At 44.3% G+C, this 19,560-nt stretch overlaps 1 protein-coding gene across 10 annotated transcripts in view; it reads left to right on the forward strand.

The window, feature by feature from the left end:
- Nucleotides 1–19,560, forward strand: part of CSGALNACT1 (chondroitin sulfate N-acetylgalactosaminyltransferase 1) — a 344,630-nt gene that overhangs the window by 164,289 nt on the left and 160,781 nt on the right. For 3 of the 10 annotated variants that reach the window (XM_066234107.1, XM_066234108.1, XM_066234110.1), the window contains one exon: nucleotides 1,800–1,894. The exons of 3 other annotated variants lie outside the window; for them this stretch is intronic. The gene's annotated coding sequence lies outside the window, so the exon portion shown is untranslated. Of the gene's footprint in view, nucleotides 1–402; nucleotides 552–1,188; nucleotides 1,467–1,566; nucleotides 1,586–1,799; nucleotides 1,895–19,560 lie in introns of those variants that run through there. 4 more of the 10 variants (XM_066234105.1, XM_066234109.1, XM_066234106.1 and 1 more) reach the window with 4 other exon arrangements.

The following is a 19,560-nucleotide window of genomic DNA, read 5'->3' on the forward strand; positions in this document are numbered from 1 at the left end:
CCTTTTTATTTAGATGGCAAAGAATTTATTAAGAATATCAAGAAACAGCATGTTGGTGATGGAGTCTCCCAAGCTGCCCCCTGCATGCTAAAAGACAGAGAAGAAACCTTAAGTGGTTGAGAATAAGAATATGAGATGAAAAGCCAAATTATAAACTCATTTCAACTCTTGGCCTGCGGGCTCTGGAGTAACATTATTTGTTGTCAAGGTTGGAAAACAACTCAGATCCGGGTCCAAGTGATTATTCCACTTTGGCATTGCTGCCTTTCTGCCAACTGCAATTCCATTTAGACATAGATTAATTAGGCAGGCAGGGACGGAAGTGCGCATTGTGAGAGCGGAGCCAAAGGAGGCAGGGCTGCAGCCTGTGGAGGGCCCCGCCTGCAGCCCAGGGAGCCACCTGCCCAGCCTGCTCCAACGGGAAGCCCCCAGTGTGCCCATGCCAGTATGTGGATACTACAGACAGGCTCCACACCTTGATAGTGATCAACCTCCTTCTTCTTGACATTGAACACTCATGTCAATGCTTCAGAGAAAACCTTCAAACTGAGGTGAAGGAAGACACAAAAATGAGGCAGATCAGCCTTAGTCACCCGAAGGCTGTCCCCACGGAGAAAGGGGCTGGTGGATGCAGCCCTGAATGGTTTGAGTCTGTCCTTTGGTCTGATGTCACCATCCTGCTCCCTTCTTATTCCGGCATGTAAAACAGGAACCATAGTACTTTTTACTTTTTTTGCTGTTGCTTGAATTACAAAGACAGATGAGACAGAATCATGAAAACTCTTGGGAAAGACGACTCTGCATTAATTAATTGAAGATAGCATTATTAACGCTTAACAGGAGGGCTTAGTCCCTTTGCAGGATATTCTCTTTGCTTTTGCTGCCAGAGTGTTTGGCTTGTTATCTCTTTTCCATCTGCTTTTATCTTCCTTGATACATCTGTGTCCTCCAGTGGAATTCCTCCAAGGCAGGGATGGTGCGGGGGGAGCCTGGCTGAGTCTCGCCTGCCTGGCTCGGCTGGGAAGACCAGCGGGGAGCGCTAGGCAGGCGGGTTGGGGCCGGGTCCCGCGCTCGTGCACCCACCGTGCAGGGAGCGCGGGCTCCTGGCTGCTCCGGGCGGGCGGGCGGGCAGGCGGGCGGGGTGGGGCGGCGCTGCAGGCGGCCAGGGGACCTGGGCTTTCCTGCCGTCCTCCGACTCTGCCGAGACGTGTGAACCTTTTCCTTCCCTCGGGGAAAACTTCCAGGAAGATTCGCTATTTTTTTTTTTAAACATTTCATTCCATAGGACCATCAAAAAAAAAAAAAAGTGGTGACGCTGAACACGGTCCTTGCAGAGGGGGGCAGCACTTCGACTCCTGGCCCCAACCTGGCAGCCCGGTGGCCTCCGCTGCTCCAGCCCCGGCCGGCAGAGCAGCGGCGAGTTAGGACGCAGCGTGTGGGCAGCAGGCACGGTTCTTAATGGCGAGGTTTGCTTGTTTTTTTTTTTTTCTTTTCCTTTTTTTCTTTATCAAGTAAATATGACTCTGCTTTGCTTTTTACACACCTTTCTTCATGGCTCTCTCACTATTTATTAAACCTTGATTATGTGAGTTGTTTTTTTTTTTAAACAAATGTTTTGTATTTTACCCATTAAAATAGGGAGGGGAAATACCATTCTGCTTTTTGGGGGGATATTGTGGATGAATTGTATTTTAGATCCTAAATGATGGACAGTTTTACCATTTTGTAATAGTACCCACAGTTAAGATATGGAAATTCACAGGGGCGACCTCCTATTTTTATTTTATTTTATGTTTTAGAGTCCTTTCCATTTCAAGGAGAGAAGCCAAGGTATTTGTGCCTAGTGGAGGGAGGATGGAGTCCCACCCATAATCTTCTTGTCTGGTACTTCCAGGTAAGTGAGCCCGTTAACCCTAAATTACTTACGCAACGACGCTTTGTATGGTTTGACTTGAACTCAGTATTCTGGCTATGTTTGAAATGTGTTAATTTCATTTACTTCCAATACTTTGATTAATAGCAAATTATTATTTTAAGATATGAATACTTTTTCAAAGTAATACAATTACTTGGCTGCTTTGAATCCTTCTACTCACTTTGCAGCGCCTGTAATCTACATTTGACTTAACCAACTTCTTCAGAATTTATCTCTTCCCAAAGTGGCAAATGACTTCAACCAATAATGTATTTAAAAGAACTACATGATTCATTTTAAAAAAAGCTGTTGAATAGGAACATTTGTTCTCCTTTTGGAAAGTTGTGACAGAATCTTAAGCTTTCTCAAATATTTAGCCTATAATCAGATGGGCACTGTAATTTTGACTATGCTATAAAATAATTTTTTAAATAAAATGGCTTAGGAAATTGAAGAATGAGCTTCCTTTTTAACTTCTAACATCTTAGGGATATACTTTCTAGAACTCTTGGAGACTGGTACCCTGGGGATTACACGGTTGATTTTAGTCTGGGGACAAATGTAAATCTCTGGAACGTTGTTTTAGTTCTGCTCTTATAACCAGTAATTTTGTGTTTCTCTGCAGTAAGATATTTTATTACATCTGGCAAGACTAAACTTAAAAACAAAAAGAAAAAAAAACAAGAGCCTTAGGGACATCGTTAATGTTGCAATGCAACAGTATGAAATAGGAAGTTATATATGTGGTTCCTATCTTCAGCAGAGCAAACCATTTTTAGTTTTCTTTAGAAATTAGTCAGTCAGTAGACATCATAATGAGAATAGGTGAACTATGCTCAGTGTATACATATCACGAAACCTCTTCGCCCTTCCTCTTCATATAACACGTTTCTATAGAGGTTTTGTTCGTGATTTTGTGTTTTTTGTTTTTACTTTTGTTACACTGATTACAATTAAAGAAGGAGTGAAAACATTTGATTTTGTATTAATGAATTGCTTTGTACTAAAACAGTAGAGTATGAGAAGCTTAAAAGAGATCGTGTCTGAGTTACTAATTAGAGAAAATGAAAACAATCTTGCTCAAAAGTTAATAACACAGAAAAACACTAAAGAATAATTTTTCTTTTTCTTTTTATTAAGTGAGAGACAGGGAGGCAGAGAGACAGACTCCCACATGTGCCCCGACTTGGATCCGCCCGGCAAGGCGGGTGATGCTCTGCCCATCTGGAGCCGCTGCTTTGTTACTTGGCAACTGAGCTATTTTATTTTAGCACCTGAGGTGAGGCCATGGAGCCATTCTCAGCACCTGAGGCTAATGCGCTCAAATCATTGGAGCCATGGCTGCAGGAGGGGAAAAGAGAGATAAGGGGAGGGGTGGAGAAGCAGATGGTTGCTTCTCTTGTATGCCCTGGCCAGGAATCAATCCCTGGACTTCTACACGCCAGGCCAAAGCTCTACCACTGAGCTGACTGGCCAGGGCCATAATTTTTCATAAACTATTTTCTGAGTAGAAAGTGGCTAAGAGGCCTGAGTGACTCAGGACCAACTTGAGGGGCATATGGAATTGTCCTGACCTCGGGTCTGTGACATTTGATGTTTTTGTGGACAACTTGGATGGTGCAGTCTGGCACAGTGTTATTAGAACACAGTGTAGACCATAATTATTAAAACCTTGAGATAAAACCATAGGAAAGCGCCGAAGTAAACTTTACAAAATAGAGAAGCGATCAAAGGCTGATTGAGATCTACTTGGGCCAATGCAAAGTTATAAGGTGTTTGTTCTCTAATATGAAGCTTTTAGGGTAGCAAAACAAGGAATGCTTGGGGAGGCAGGGCAAAATGGCCGAGTCAGACATCCCAGGGTGGGTGCAGTGGCAGTCACGGTGCTGTGGATCCCTGGACAGGCACGCAGGATGGTACCAGGGAGCCAAGTCTCCACCTGGGCAGTGTCAGCTTGGGAAAGTCAGTTTTCCAGGAATTGCTCCTTATTGGCCTGAGTCCTTGACAGACTCAGAGTGCGGACCTTCAGCAGACCTGCGAGAAACCAATGAGAATCTGCGAAAAGATTGTGGTCGGGTTGTTTCTTTCTCCTCTGGTGGGCAGAAAATCCATACCAGTGCCTGGTGGCTATGGAATGCAAGCAAGGAGAGGTTTGATTCAAATATTTACTAGCATTAAGGCCATAAAAGGTTTTCAGTACAGATATCCTGGTGTTCTGTATGCATCCTTCACAGAGCTTGTTCCCCCACGGTTCCTTCTCAGGGAATTGCCACTCACCATGTTTTTACCCTGCCCTATTCCCTGGTGCTGTATTTCCTGTCCCCTCTGTCTGGAAATGTACCCACATTCCACACTTCCTTGATTCCTGGCCTTCTGTCGAGGGAGAAGGAGCTGCTGTCTTGCGACCTGCACTCCTGGCCCTACCCTCCCAGGACTGCCCCTTGCATCCCTCTCCTGCCTGGCCCTCCCCTGCTCACCGAGACTGCTGGGTGCTGTGTTGGTCTCCACACTCTTCTTTCTACCTGGAATACTTTCTTCCTTCCCACCCCCCGCCCGGGGACCTCACACTGCTCCTTCGGCAGCCCTCTGTGGAGCGTTCCTATGCAGGCATCCCCAACGCTTGGAAACAGCTCCTGGCGCCTGTGAAGCACTGAAGAAGGGAAGCAATGGGTGAGTGAGTGGAAAAGTGAATAAAGGAATGAAGAGGCCTCCTCTTATTCCCTTAGCCCTTCCCACATTCTTCTGTACTGGCTCATGTCATTGCATTGTCATTACTGTTTGCATGAGTCTCCTGGCCTCATCTAGGAGCAGGGTGCAGATCTCTCTCTCTTCTTCTCTTCATGGTCTAGTCAGTCTCTTGTGTAGTTTCTGGGGAATAGAAACTCTCTTTGCAGACAAGAACCTTGTAGGTCTTTGCAGTTCTGTGAGCCCCTGAGATACAACTCCAGATAACATAAAACACTAGCAGATTCTATCTTTTTTTTGTTTTTGTTTTTTTTTTGGAATGAAGCAGGTATTGTAAGTAAATACTAATATAAAACTATAATGTAGTAACTGGGCAAGTTGCTCATAGTTGGAAAAAGCAGAGACTTGAGTAGATCACTCTGAATTTTTTAAAGTGGGCCCTTTTGGCCATGTTTCAGACTTTGGAAGTCTTTCAATGTAATGGAATGAGGTGTGACATAAGGTCTGTATACTTTTAATGAGTTTCAGCCTTTGCTGCTACAATTTCAGTGTATACTCCTGGGCCATCATTTGTTTTCAGCAATGGAGGGTACTCCAGCCAGGGGTCAGGAAATTCTCCCTGGCACCAGAGTGCATAGCCTGTGATGCCTGAACTACCAGTGGGTTTTCATTTCTCCCTATTGATTGACATTTAATTAGGCCTTTTTTTTTTATTGTCTTTTCTGTTTTGGGGCCCTGCTTATTGAGCTTCCCTTTTCATCAAGCTCGTGTCTTGCCTCTCAGCCTGTGCTTCACCCTCTCACGCCGGCATCGTGTTCTGCGGTCCCCTCTCTGCAGTGCCTTCTCTTTGCTCTGTGCCCTCCAACGCTGTTCCTCCCCCAGGACTCAGCTCTGGAAAGCCTTTCTAGAGCCCCGCCTAGGGTGGGCGGGGCCATCGTGCCCTTCTCTCACCTTATTTCCCCCGTTATTTACAGTTGTTTACCTGTTAGATGTCTGTCTTTTGATCGTCACTGCCGTCAAAGGAGACACTGTCTCTGCATTTTCAGTGTCTAGACTGTGTTCATATTCATATTGAAAAATGAATGTTTGAATAAATTTCTGGTATCTGCAACCCTCTTCCGAACCTAACAGTGTTGGTATTTTGACTTGCTGAGTACATCATGTTTACTCTACCTTTTTTCTTTTTAACATTTGTATTTTCTGTGCTACCATGGAGGGGAGGGAGTTGAACCCGAGTGGTCTGGCTCCAACACCAGTGCCTGCTTAAATACTTAAAAAATATGTCAAAGAAGGTTGGAAGCAAGCCAAGTGTCTGTTGATAGATGAGTGGATAAACAAAACGTGTTTGTGCATACAACTGAAGAGTATTCCCCTTAAACGGAAGGAAATTTGACACACGCTACAACATAGATGAATCTTGAGTACATTATGCTAAAGTGAAATAAGCCAGTCACAAAAAAGACAAAATGCTGTATGATTCCACTTATATGAGGTGGTAGTCATAGTCACAGAGAGAGAGTAGAATGGTGGTTGCTATGGGCTGAGGGTAGGATGGAGTGGTTTAGTTGGTAAAGAGTTTCAGTTTTGCAAGATGAAAAGTTCCGGAGATTGGTTGCACAACAACGTGCATGTACTTAACACTACTGAAATGCATACATAAAAATTGTTCAGATGGTAAATTTTATGTTGTGTGTATTCTACTGTAGTTAAAAATAACAGAAAGTCAGCCAAAGTCTTTGCTTTAGAAAAGATAATTAATTCTTTTATTAATAATGGTCATTGGTGCCAGTTCAACACCAACAGGAACCCCCATTTTGGGGTCTGGTGAGGAATGAAGCTTTGTTCAGTGCAAAACAGCTCAGTTTTGACACAGAATGGCTGTGAAAACAGCACAGCTATGAGGCAGCCCTGGGGCCAGGCTCCTCTCTAGCCAGACAGCTCTACTCTACTCTTCATGGTCTGATCAGCTCTGCTCTGGGGAAACATCTTAGGTGTTTTAGCTCAGCCAGGGATGGTGCAGCATTCAGTCTTTGATGGGAAGGGAAAGTGTGTTCTGGGAGCCAGAGGGGAGGTGATTATATGGACAGAAATCCCTGCCTCTGGTCCCTTATTGGTCTGTCCTCATGCAAATGAGGACTCCAGATTCCCACAGTTTGTTTGGTCCAAAAGGCATTGTCCTGATTGGTCAGAATAGGGCCCCTCTGGTTGGTCAGAGCTGTGCAGCTCTAATTGGATGGGAAAAACCTCAGTCCTATTGGTTGATTTAGGATCCAAGGAACTCCTTTATAAGGGCTGGCTCAGATGTCAGAGACACAGTGCAGGCTGGCAGTTCCATGAGGGCCTCTCTGTGAAGTGTAGTTTGCATGAAAGGCCCCTGTATAGAAATGACTACTAAACTCTTTCTTTTGTTTGTTTTTTAAATTTGTGCCCAGTTAGCCACCAGGAGCCCTTCTTAGCAAGTGTTTTCTTTTCTTTTTTCTTGTTTTTTGTATTTTTCTGAAGTTGGAAACAGGGAGGCAGTCAGACAGACTCCCGCATGCACCCGACGGGGATCCACCCGGCACACCCACCAGGGGGTGATGCTCTGCCCATCCCGGACATCGCTCTGTTGCAACCAGAGCCACTCTAGCACCTGAGGCAGAGGCCATGGAGCCATCCCCAGCGCCTGGGCCATCCCTGCTCCAATGGAGCCTCGGCTGCGGGAGGGGAAGAGAGACAGAGAGGAATGAGAGGGAGAGGGGTGGAGAAGCAGATGGGCGCTTCTCCTGTGTGCCCTGGCCAGGAATCGAACCTGGGACTCCACGCCAGGCCGACGCTCTACCACTGAGCCAACCGGCCAGGGCCAGCAAGTGTTTTTTTTCTCAGGGTTCACACTTTTAAAAATTAAAAATAAAAAAATAAAAAATGGAAAGAATTTCTTTGATTTGGGGACTTTTCTTTTTCTGAGCTTTATTGTTCATTTGCTCAGATTTTAAAATCACTTTTTATTTTAAAATGTATTATGTAGTAAAAACGAGCTGTGTTTTCATTGATAAGATCTTTGGAATTTTAGAGCTTGTTATTCCTTTTCTTATTTTGCCTATATTTGCAGTTCAAATCTGATTCAAAATTGCCCTCTTTCCTCACCTGTTTTTCTTCAACAAACAGGATCTTATTGCTCATCCAGAAATACTTGTATGACACTTAAAAATTATTTTTCTGATTAAGAGCAGAAATGTTTGTTCTGTCACAGGCAGAGAGCATGACAAACTCCAGGGTTTGATTTGATTGCTCATAAGGAGCCAGCTACTTCAGTCATTTCTTTCTTTCTTTCTTTTTTTTTTTCATCACATTAATGGACCTTTCATGTGGAAAATCATGACTCTAAAACTGTAAATTACACTCTGGTGCTTGAAAGAACACAATTTTTAAATGTTCAGCTGACACTTCAGGAAGCAGTTCTCTTTTTACCCAAAGGTTCTGACCCACTCTATAATAACTTTCCTGAAGAATTTCAAGTGAAACTTGACTCTGGGCAGCCCAGGGACATGTTTGCTGAGGAGGGAAGCAAGGACGTGCTGGAGCGTGTGGAAGGGTTTGAGGGGAGAGTGGGGATGGAAGAGGGAGTGAGGATGTGCTGGAGCGTGTGGAAGGGTTTGAGGGGAGAGTGGGGATGGAAGAGGGGAGCGAGGATGTGCTGGAGCGTGTGGAAGGGTTTGAGGGGAGAGTGGGGATGGAAGAGGGGAGCGAGGATGTGCTGGAGCGTGTGGAAGGGTTTGAGGGGAGAGTGGGATGGAAGAGGGAGCGAGGATGAGCTGGAGCGTGTGGAAGGGTTTGAGGGGAGAGTGGGATGGAAGGGGAGCGAGGATGAGCTGGAGCATGTGAAAGGGTTTGAGGGGAGAGTGGGGATGGAAGAGGGAGCCAGGATGTGCTGGAGCGTGTGGAAGGGTTTGAGGGGAGAGTGGGATGGAAGAGGGAGCGAGGATGTGCTGGAGCGTGTGGAAGGGTTTGAGGGGAGAGTGGGGATGGAAGAGGGAGCGAGGATGTGCTGGAGTGTGTGGAAGGGTTTGAGGGGAGAGTGGGGATGGAAGAGGGAGTGAGGATGTGCTGGAGCGTGTGGAAGGGTTTGAGGGGAGAGTGGGGATGGAAGAGGGAGTAAGGATGTGCTGGAGCGTGTGGAAGGGTTTGAGGGGAGAGTGGGGATGGAAGAGGGAGTGAGGATGTGCTGGAGCGTGTGGAAGGGTTTGAGGGGAGAGTGGGATGGAAGAGGGAGTGAGGACCTGCTGGAGTGTGTGGAAGGGTTTGAGGAAGAGTGGGGATGAAAATTAGAGATGAAGGGTAGACAAAAGAAAGGATTTTAACCTTCTGGAAACTTGAAGCTCAGTTATTACTTCGATTTTCATAGCATTACAAACACGATCATACGGTCAAGATTACCAGAAAAACAAAACCCAATCCAAGTTGATACTTTAATTTTGTTCCGGAGTTCTTTAAAATGGTATGGTACTGTAATTAGAAATATTAGTTAATATTTATCATGAAGTGTTTTAATAAAGAGTTGCATATTTTCAACTCAACAGACATATTTTGAGGCTTACTAAGTTTTACACTTTAAATGCATTTTGTGGTCACCAAGTGCTAACTCGTAGATTGGAATCCAGTCTTTGGGGAAGGTGTCAGTCATCTGCAGAGGACTGAGAAAAATATGGTGATGTTTTCAAATAAGTAATATAGTATTTGCTTTAAATGCCTTTCCTTTGAAGTTCTGGGGTTTTTACTTATGTATTAAAATTTAAAGCATCTGTTACTTAGAATATAATGATAGTTAATATTTAAAATTCTTTTGATTGGCAAATTAAAATGTTAGATATTATTTAATAGGAGTTTTGGTTTCAAGAAACAAATCAGTAGACTAACTTAAACAGGGAAGGAATCTATTGGGAGAATTTCCCAAAGAATTGAAGGAGAATCAAAATCTCATATACAGTATAATAGAAACTTGCAGCCAGGGCTACGTGTATCAGTAAATGTGTCTTCTAAGTTTATAAAACATATAAATAGTCCCAAGCCTGTGAGATAAATGCCAAGAAAGAGAGGTCTTGATGGGGAGAAAAAGGATTAAATTAAAATTAGTTTAAGTACCATCATGTGATTTGTAACATGTGACTTTTATGATGATTTATTGCAGCAAAGTGAAATAAAACACCTGTAACCTCGTCCTAATGTGGGTTTTGACGTAATGTGGGAGTGAGAACTGTGCCTGGGTGCAGATGAGCTGATTACGTGCGGGCTGGTTGTGTTGTTTCTGTGTTATATGATCACCGAACTTTTCTTCCTCTAAAGTTCTTGCTGTGTGTTTTGGTCTCAGTGTCATTGTTCAGCTCACTGTAATTTGATTGAAGTCATCTTAACTCTTATATTTAGTGCTTACAAAGCCAGATTGTGAATATTATGAATATCAGGTGCGATCTGACTTCTTTCTAGGATTTGACAATTTGACCATTGTCCTTGAAACTCACTTCCCTTGGCTTATATAATGTGACAGTAAGCTCTTCTGGTTTTTTCTCCGAGTTCTCTGGATGTTCTCAGTTTAGCCCTTTTCCTGTCCCTTACACACTGACGCTCCCTTAGCGGTCCATTCTCCTGTTCTCCCATTCTGTATGTAGTTTCTTCTGGTCTAAATGGTGAACTTTCATCCACTTACTGCTGACTTCCAAATTTGTTCCCCCAGCTCAGTCTGTCGCAGACTCCTGGCCATCTCTACCGTATATCACACCAGCAGCCTCCACTCATGTCCCCAGCCGAGCTCTCACCCCGGTCGCCAGCCCAGGCCTCTTCCTTCCAGCCAGTTACCAGAGCCAGACACCCAGAAGGCATCCCTGACTTCCTTACTTTCGTTCACATGCTTCTGTGGTCTGTCGTCAGGGGCCGTCACCGCGCCCAGCCCTTCCCAAACTTCCCCACTTCTCTTCCTCCCCGTCTCAGGGTTAGCTCGAACCCTGTGTGTCACGTTTCACTTGGACTACTACTGTGCCTCTTGAACTCATCTCCCTGCTTTTACTCCCCTCCACCGTGCCGTCGCAGCGGCCTTTCTAAAGTGCATCTTCGCTCATGTTGCTTCTGGTTCAGAATCTATTAGTGGTATCCCAGTATCTCTGCAGTAACCCGTGCTCTGGTGTGCCAACCATACCGAACCTCATGTGGCCTCTGGCATGACCCTCTGTCCCCGGAGTCCGGGCCTTTGCTGTCTCTTCTCCCTGGGATGTCCTTTCAGACTCATTGGCTGGGCCAATTCCTACTCATCCTCCAAGACTTGGCTTAGGTGATCCCTTCTTCCTGGTCCCCTTTTCCCTGGGTAAGCGTCCCCATTTATGGCACTTAGTAAATGGTGTTATTGCCATTTGATTTTCTTGCTTGCTTATTAGCTAGCCTGTGATTTCTTGAAGATACTGGATCCTAGTGGGACAACTTTACATCCCCAGCACCTAGCACAACGCCTGGCACATAGTAGGTGCTCAACAAATGTTTGTGGAATAAATGATTGATGAATGTGTGTGAGTGAGTCATGAATGGAACCACCTGCCACTTTGAAAAGGAAGGTGGCAGAATGTTGGGCAAAGGATTTAAGCCTTCAGTTAATTTCAAACAGTTATCTTTCTTCCAAGCCCTTTTCCTAGTCTATCCCTTCCCCCCTCGAAGAAGGTCTCTAAATTTGTCCTGAGTAAAATCATGGGAGATAGTTAAGACAAAAAAGTAAACGAATGAAAGAAAATAACTGATTTTTAGGAAAAGTCAAAAGTACACCAGAGAAATAACTTCCTGGTAACTCAATTTACTATACTTTTGATTTCCAGTTATCAACTGTCTCATTTTGGTTTGGGAAACAAAAGAAAATATTCACAGTGACCAATGTGATAACCAGTGAACACATTGGTGTCTAAGATGTATTCATGTAGTTTTCTTCCTTCTAAAGCAGACTGAAGGTGTTATCTAAGCCTTCCTTTTTTACTGGATTTCTCCTTTAAGTTAGAGTCACACATGGGTATGACCACGGCCATTCTCCCCTCCTGTCATTGGGCAGTTTGGTGTTGGGGTCATTGCGTGAGTGTCTCTGGAGGAGAGGCAGTTTAGCTCCACAGGGATCTAGACTCCGCACTGGAACTGAGCTCTATTCCTCATTAGCCGCGTGAGTCAGTATGAGTTCATTATCCCCCCTGCCCTTCACTTTCTGCATCTGGAAAATGGACCGAATGGTGTTTTTTAGGGTTGTAAGAATTGTGATTAATATTTATGAAGTACCTGGCACATAGTAGGTGCGCAATAAAATTGTGATCAGTATTAACGAATATTATGTAAAATTTTACATTATTCTAAAATGGAGAAACGACAACAACTCTCTTCACTGTTCCTTCCCTTTTCCTTTTCCGTCTTACGTTACTGAAAGAATTCAATTATTTGATGGTTAATTAGGTAGCTAACTGGATATCAACCATGAGTCAGCCAGCACGAGGTGCTGGAGACTGAGAGAGGAGGTGGCGCTCCTTGCCCTCAGGAGCCCACGGTACGGTCCACTGCAGCTGGGTCTTCTGGGATGCTGGGAACATTCCAGATCACTCCCATATTTGGACCCTCCAGAAGGGTGGCAGTGGCCAATAACACAATGTTGGCAGCTGATGCCCTGGTGGTCCTGACCCTCCTACAGGGCCACTGCAGCTGTTGTTGCCACTGTGACTGCTCAGAGAGGTGGCCTAGGAGCTGATCTCTCTTTCCAAATATCTGCTCTGTGAAAAGAAACTTTCCTATTCCCGTCGTATTGTGGAGCTTGATCAAAATGTTTTGGTCAGAGGTTTAACCTTCTCAGTTTATGATGCCGTTAGTGTCTCATTAATTTTTCCAACACCCCCTGGCTAAGTGAAATAGCTAACATCTTTTTTTCATGAAGTATATTGCTCACAAAAATTAGGGGATATTTTATAGCTTCATATTCGTTTTGAAATATCCCCTAATTTTTGTGAGCAGTGTAGTTAGGTCCACTAGTTTATGAGTGTGTCCTAACAACTTTGTAGCTTTTGGAACACAACCACAACGACAATAAATGGAAAGAAAAATAGCTTTATCTTATTCATAAGCGCAATTATTCAATACTTTACTAATGGGATGTGTGCATCTCTTGGGTGCAGCGCAGCTTCTAAAACTTTGGAGTCAGATTAGACACTGCCATTTCATTGAGTAGCAGCTGCCTTTTATCAGTAACTGCTGAAAGTGGAGTTTCACAAAGATGTGATATCATCAGGAGGAATGTAGCGCAAGTTAATGTTGCAATGTGAACTACCTTGAGCTAGTAGTTTGCATGATGTCCAACAGATGTCTGGAATCACAATGCTTTGCTTGAAAACGTCAAGTATTTTGAATCACACTGTGAACTCCCCTTGGTCCCCTGCGGTGCCTCAGTGCCTGGTTTGAGAACCATAGATTTAGGTCTCAGAATCTTTCTGGGGATGGTTTGCCATCCTTCTGTAGCCTTCAGCCACCCAAATATACGCCTTAAGGGCAGGTTAGGGTTAAATAACTGTGAGGAGCCAGATTACAATTTCACCACACACAGACAGGAGGCAGAGATGACATTTCAATCTAATTGACAAAAGTTGAAAATTCCTTCTTTCATTTACAATACATCTCAGGTTAAAGAGGCCGGAGTTTACCCCTCAGCCAGTACTGCACCCCTGCTTTGCCAGTGAAGAAAGGATTAGCTGTTTACATGGTTTATTTGATATTTTACTTAACGTTTTTTGTTTGGCTCACTTATTATTTTCCCCACAAGCTGCTTATTTTCTATGGGTTGATAATTTGCTTGTAAAACATTTTAGCATTATCCCCTTCAGGCTTTGGAAGAATGCTCTAAGTCTTCTAAAAACCAAGATCATAATAAGGTTTATATCTTTGTGTAACAAGATACAGTAGCTGGGCAAATTAGCTGGATCCTAGAGAAATTAGATCTAGGTGACATAACAATTTTAATTTTTATGAGCTTTAGCTAAGTATTTGAGCTTCAACTATGAGAAGACTTTCCTGATAGGAATTAGGGGATGTTTTAAAAATCTAGGTAGTTTTAGAGCAATAACTAGAGGTGACCTGCTGTACCCAGTCTGAGGATTTCAGAGTGAGGATCTTGGCAGATGGCTTTCCCATCAAAGGCACTTTCACTGCCTTACCCAGCCTATTTCAAATGAGTGAAAATCAGGGAGCATGTCAGCCTAGATCCCTGGCCGGCAAACCGCGGCTCATGAGCCACATGCGGCTCTTTGGCCCCTTGAGTGTGGCTCTACCACAAAGTACCATGTGTGGGCTCTACCTCGATAAGGAATATACCTACCCATATAGTTTAAGTTTAAAAAATTTGGCTCTCAAAAGAAATTTCAATCGTTGTACTGTTGATATTTGGCTCTGTCGACTAACGAGTTTGCTGACCACTGGATAATCCTTGAGAGTATGGATGGCATGGCGCCCCGAGAAGGGGTGTACACTGAGGGGGACAGATCGTGGTCCTGCTACCAACTCCGCTCCCGCACGCTCTATGACCTGGGCTGGGCTTGTCCTGTGACATGCACCATGTTCAGTATTTCTGGGTCGACTCAGTCATCATGTCAACCAGAATATCACCCCCACTATATTTCCAAACACCCCTCGACTACTGTGCTGAATCAGACCTCAAATTTAGTCCTTGCTTAACAAATGAGGCAACTGAGGCTCAGAGAAGTACAGGGACCATCTAAGGTCAGGCATTTACAGCTAGGATCTAGGTCCCCTGCCACCTGCCTGGACTTCGTGCCGTGCACAGGGCTGCCGAAGACATTTCTGTCAGCTCTAACAACTGAAAATTTGGAGGATCCAAGGGAGGTAGGAGTTATAATTGTGAATAAACGTTAAAAGAAAATGGAAATGACAAAAATCCAGTTAACTTGCTAAAAATTGGAATTCCAGGTTCTAGAATAAAGACATGAGGGTGGGGGTTTTTATCTCTTGTTCTCAGCTGTTTCCAACTTCTAGAATGCTGCCTGGTGTATAGGAGACACTCGGCAAGTTTGTTGATTGAGTGCCTGGATGCATTCTAATTCACAGGGAATATTTATGCCCAGGTGATCAGTATTCTGGTAGGATGTAAGTTATTGGATTCTTTTAAAGTTTGCTTAATGAACTTGATTTCATGTTATTCAGAATCAAATACTGGTCTACAGAAATAATGATGTCTGGCTAGAATATGATATTGAGGGTGGCATTATGATGTTAATATCTTTGTCATCACCCACTGAATACCCTGTGTGAATTTTTTTCTGGTTGTGATTTGAAATGCTGGTCACAACAGAGAGTACAGTGTGTAACTGATCATAGCTGGAAGTCTGTTGCTTGTGTTAAGAGTTTAAATGTTTGAGTTCCAAGGTGGGAAACATAGAGAAGGAAGCCATGCCCTCTGCTGACTGTGGCATATCTGACGCAGAGTTGGAAGGAGCCCCTCTGGTAAGGATCCCTTCTGTGCTGCAGCGGCAGCTCCCAGAGTAACAGCGTGTGGGGCTTCTGCGACATCATCGTCACAGAACGAGGTGTGTACTGAGAATGTGAATACACTTGGAAACTTTGTTCCAAGAGACTGGGTAATGTGTACACAGACTCATTTTCATTCGCAACTCTGTAGTTTTTATTCTTCCTTTTGCTCAGACCAAGTTTGAAAAGTATTGAGTTGTTTAGAGTGGCATCCCAGGTAGGGAGAAGTGGGGGACTGGGACCTCATCACCTGATTCTGAACTCATCTTCAAGACGAGTCCGTTTCCAACTGCGGCCCCTCCTTGCGCTCCAGCCCCGTGTGTGGGAAGGCGGACGTGTTTTGAAATGAATTATGTTCCCCGCACTGTCCTTTCAGGAAACCCCCAGAGACAATTAATGGAGGACAACTGTATCTGACCAGTGGTTCCCGAAGTGTTTTCCAGAGATCACTAGTGCTATGGGATGCTCTTCAAAGGGAGATGTTGTGATCAGGTTAGTTTGGAAAAGGTACTCCCCTCTTGTCAGTTACAAGACACCTGGGTCATTTAAAGGTCTGGGAGTTTTGGAGTAGAGACAAATTTTGGTTTAACCTCATGGCTCCCAGCTTTCTTAGTCAGAGTGTTCTTTTCCAGCCCGACATTTCTCGGCCATTTTAAGAACTGTGGCCCTGGCCAGTTGGCTCAGTGGTAGAGCGTCGGCCTAGCGTGCGGAGGACCCGGGTTCGATTCCCGGCCAGGGCACACAGGAGAAGCGCCCATTTGCTTCTCCACCCCTCCACCGCGCTTTCCTCTCTGTCTCTCTCTTTTCCTCCTGCAGCCAAGGCTCCATTGGAGCAAAGATGGCCCGGGCGCTGGGGATGGCTCTGTGGCCTCTGCCTCAGGCACTAGAGTGGCTCTGGTCGGGACATGGAGACGCCCCGGAGGGGCAGAGCATCGCCCCTGGTGGGCGTGCCGAGTGGATCCCGGTCGGGCGCATGCAGGAGTCTGTCTGACTCTCTCTCCCTGTTTCCAGCTTCAGAAAGATGAAAAAAAAAAACAAAAACAAAAAAACAAGAACTGTGTACCGCCAGCCAGTTTTTGAAAAGCACCGTCCTGATGGAATACCGGTTCCGAGTTTGATTTGCAGCTACTAGTGGTCCTAGATTCAGCTAGCCTTTCTCAGCCTTTGATTCGGAGCTTTTAAAAAAATACAGACGCCCAAGCCCATTTCCAGCGTTCCTCATTCTGTGCCTGGGGTGGTGCCAGGCCATCTACGTTTTTGAGAAGGTCTGTAAGTGGTCTTGTGTGTTCCAGGGCAGTGCTCCCCAACCTTTTTTGGGCCATTGACCAGTTTAATGTCAGAAAATATTTTCACCGACCGGCCTTTAGGGTGGGACGGATAAATGTATCACATGACTGAGACAAGCGTCAAGAGTGAGCCTTAGACGGATGTAACAGAGGGAATCTGGTCATTTAAAAAAAATAAAACAATGTTCACACTTACATATAAATAAAACGGAAATAATGTAAGTTATTTATTCTTTCTCTGCGGACTGGTACCAAATGGCCGACGGACCAGTACTGGTCTGTGGCCCGGGGGTTGGGGACCACTGTTCTAGGGTTTGAAAATCACTCTACTTGGAAAAGGTTTCCAAGTTCCATTTCTTCTCTCCAAGGCTGCAGTCGGTGTCCCCACTTCATAATTCCTTTTGATGCTGAGCATGTCTCCTGAAGGGGATTGGTTTCATGTTAAGAGAAAGGTGATGTGATGACCTGGCTCAGAGGTCCTCAGCCTCTGGACCTCAGTGTAAGGTCCAGCCTGGGCCCCGGCACCGTCCCTTTGCAGGTGTGGACCCGCAGGTTGCTGGAAGGCTGGAAGGAAGTGGTAAAGAGGAGAACTGCTATCCAATGTCCTGTTCTTGAGCTCCTCACAGGGGCTGCTGCTCGGACCTGGGGCTCTGCTTTGTCAGGAAGCTGATGATTTGATAATGTGCAGATTGATCTGATGTTCTCTTGGAGAAATGTTCTCTGTTACAGCTCTTCTCATCATCTTATACCTCATGGCCTAACATCTAGAATCTCTGTTCCTCCCCATCACAATGTGAGAAGCCAGGCAGAAAATAGCCCAGTAAGATGAGTGGTCTTATAGTAACCACTCGGGGAATTAACACACGGATAGAGAAGTGGTGTGGTATAGCCACAGGCTGCTCTGGTGGATTTTGTTAAGAAAGGGCCCAGGTGAGAATACAGAGCACTGAAAATAAGTCAGAATCTACCAAATCTCCTATGCTGCAATGGCCCAGGTGGAAAAAGGCCCCAGGAGCTAACTGTCTAATCAGACGCAAGGAAATCAAGCTTGTCTACATGTGGTTGACAAGGTGCTTTGACAACGATCGCCAGTGCCTTTCCTTCCTCATTTCCATGAGGTCACTAGTCTTGCCACAGAAATCATGCCGATAGTTACTCAAGAGTGTAAGCTCAGATGGAAACAGTTCCTTTCCGGGAATTTGTGGTTGGAGGAGAGAACACTGACTGGCCTGCGTTTTCTCTGCGATTTGCCCGAGAATGGGCTAAAGAGAAGAACTGAAAACCAATGTCTGCATGGTGTTCCAAGCACTGTGTACCTTATTTTACGTCTATAATCCCCTTATTTATTCCCTACCACAGCCCTGGGAAGTACTCCTTATTCTTGAAATGAAGATGAGACGTGGAGGCTCAGAGAGGTGACTTGTCCAGGGACACACAAATAGAGAGTGATGGGGCTAGAATTCAGACTGACATCTGTTCAAGCCCAGAGTCCACTCTGATGTCCCCCAGCTCCAGCCTGCTGTCTGGGGCTGGTACCCAGGGCAGTGGTGCCATCACTCTTGCATCTGAGAATCTTCTTTTCAGTCGAGCAGGATAGCAAGCTCTTAACAAAAAATAAAGAGATGGCTTGTAATGCTTTATTGCTTACTGTGTAGTGCTGCAGTCATGAACTGAAAATTCTTTCTGTTATCTGTCATTCTGGGACAGACTAAAAGAAAAGAATATAGTTGCAGAGCATCCATTTATTTTTTCTTGACTAAGTATATTTAAATTATGCTTCTTCTGATTTTATAAATAAGCATTTGTTTTTTTGTATAAGCAGTTAATAGTGTTCGCTAGTAGTGTGTCTTATGTCTAGAATTTAGTGGCATTAGCTGTAATTTAATAATGGTACAAACATTTTCCTGGAGGAAATAGAATGTCACTATGTAATATAAAGTTAACATTAGCAAAATAAATATTAATCCAAGGTTAACTGTGAGCTTAAGCTTTCTCTTAATTTAAAATCCAAGCTAAGCCTTACCCTGTCAAAAAAATGCTTCATTACAGCTCAGTTTGAAATTCTAATGTGAAAATCACCATACTCTTGCAAAAATGAAGTATGAAGAATATTAACTGTCTCCATTACTTAATTAAAGAATGCCAAATACCTTTGCTTGGGAGGCACATGACTGTAAGCTTCCAGGTTTGGGGATCACAGACTTCTCAGATATTAGCTCCGGCTGGTGATCATTTAGTTTGACTCCTATGTTCTACGGGTGAAAAAAGTATAGAGGTGAGTGATCTTTCAAAAGTCCCAAAGGTGGTGTCACCATAGGTGGTGTTGCCTTTAATGGGAGGATTTTGAAGAGACGCGTTAGCCAAGCCTATTTAATGTAGCAGACTGTTAGGCTTGGCCCACTCTGTGCTTCTTATGTGTCATTTCATCATAACCAAGCAACATAAACATATCCCAAGAGCCACAGACTGCCTAGAGTGACAGTTGTCAGTGTTCAGCCTCATTGATTTGTGTTCTCTCAAACCCGAAGTAAGAGCAGGTGGCCAACAGAATTTGGAAACCTTTGAAATTTTATTCCAGTTGCTCAGTTACTGCAGAGCAATCATCTTTTTTGTTGGCAGTTTCAACCCAAATATATGGAGGCTCTGTGGCTTGTCTCCTGCAAGGTAGCGGGAAGGTGATTGGAGAATTTAAATAAGCTGAAGCCGAATGCAAGGGAGCATAATCCAAAGCAAGATTTAAAATCAGAGTAATTGGATTTATAGTGATTGATGATTTTAATGGAAATTGAATGTAGTTTTCTGCTGTTATGTTGTCCTGAATTACACTTGCTTGTTGTTATCAGATGAACTGAGACATTCAGCAGCCTGAAGTTTTGAGAGAAGGTCACTTAGCATGGAATCAGATGGTTGGCCTGACAGCATATGTGTACCGTATTTATAATTGGTTTCAGTGCAGCATAGAATTTTTTTTTCCTCCAAAGTCTGTGTGTTCTTATGAGTGTCTGCCCTCTTATAAATGGTCTAATTTGGCCCTTAGTCCACTCTGTTCACCAAGACTTCCAGCTGAGAAATCTTCTGAGTCATTGCACAAGGGTACCTGCTAAAATGGCTGCCTTTCTTCAGAGTCAGCGTGTTAGTAGAGACTCTTTCTACTAT

Source organism: Saccopteryx bilineata, chromosome 6 (genome assembly GCF_036850765.1).
Source record: "Saccopteryx bilineata isolate mSacBil1 chromosome 6, mSacBil1_pri_phased_curated, whole genome shotgun sequence".
NCBI classification, from domain to species: domain Eukaryota; kingdom Metazoa; phylum Chordata; class Mammalia; order Chiroptera; family Emballonuridae; genus Saccopteryx; species Saccopteryx bilineata.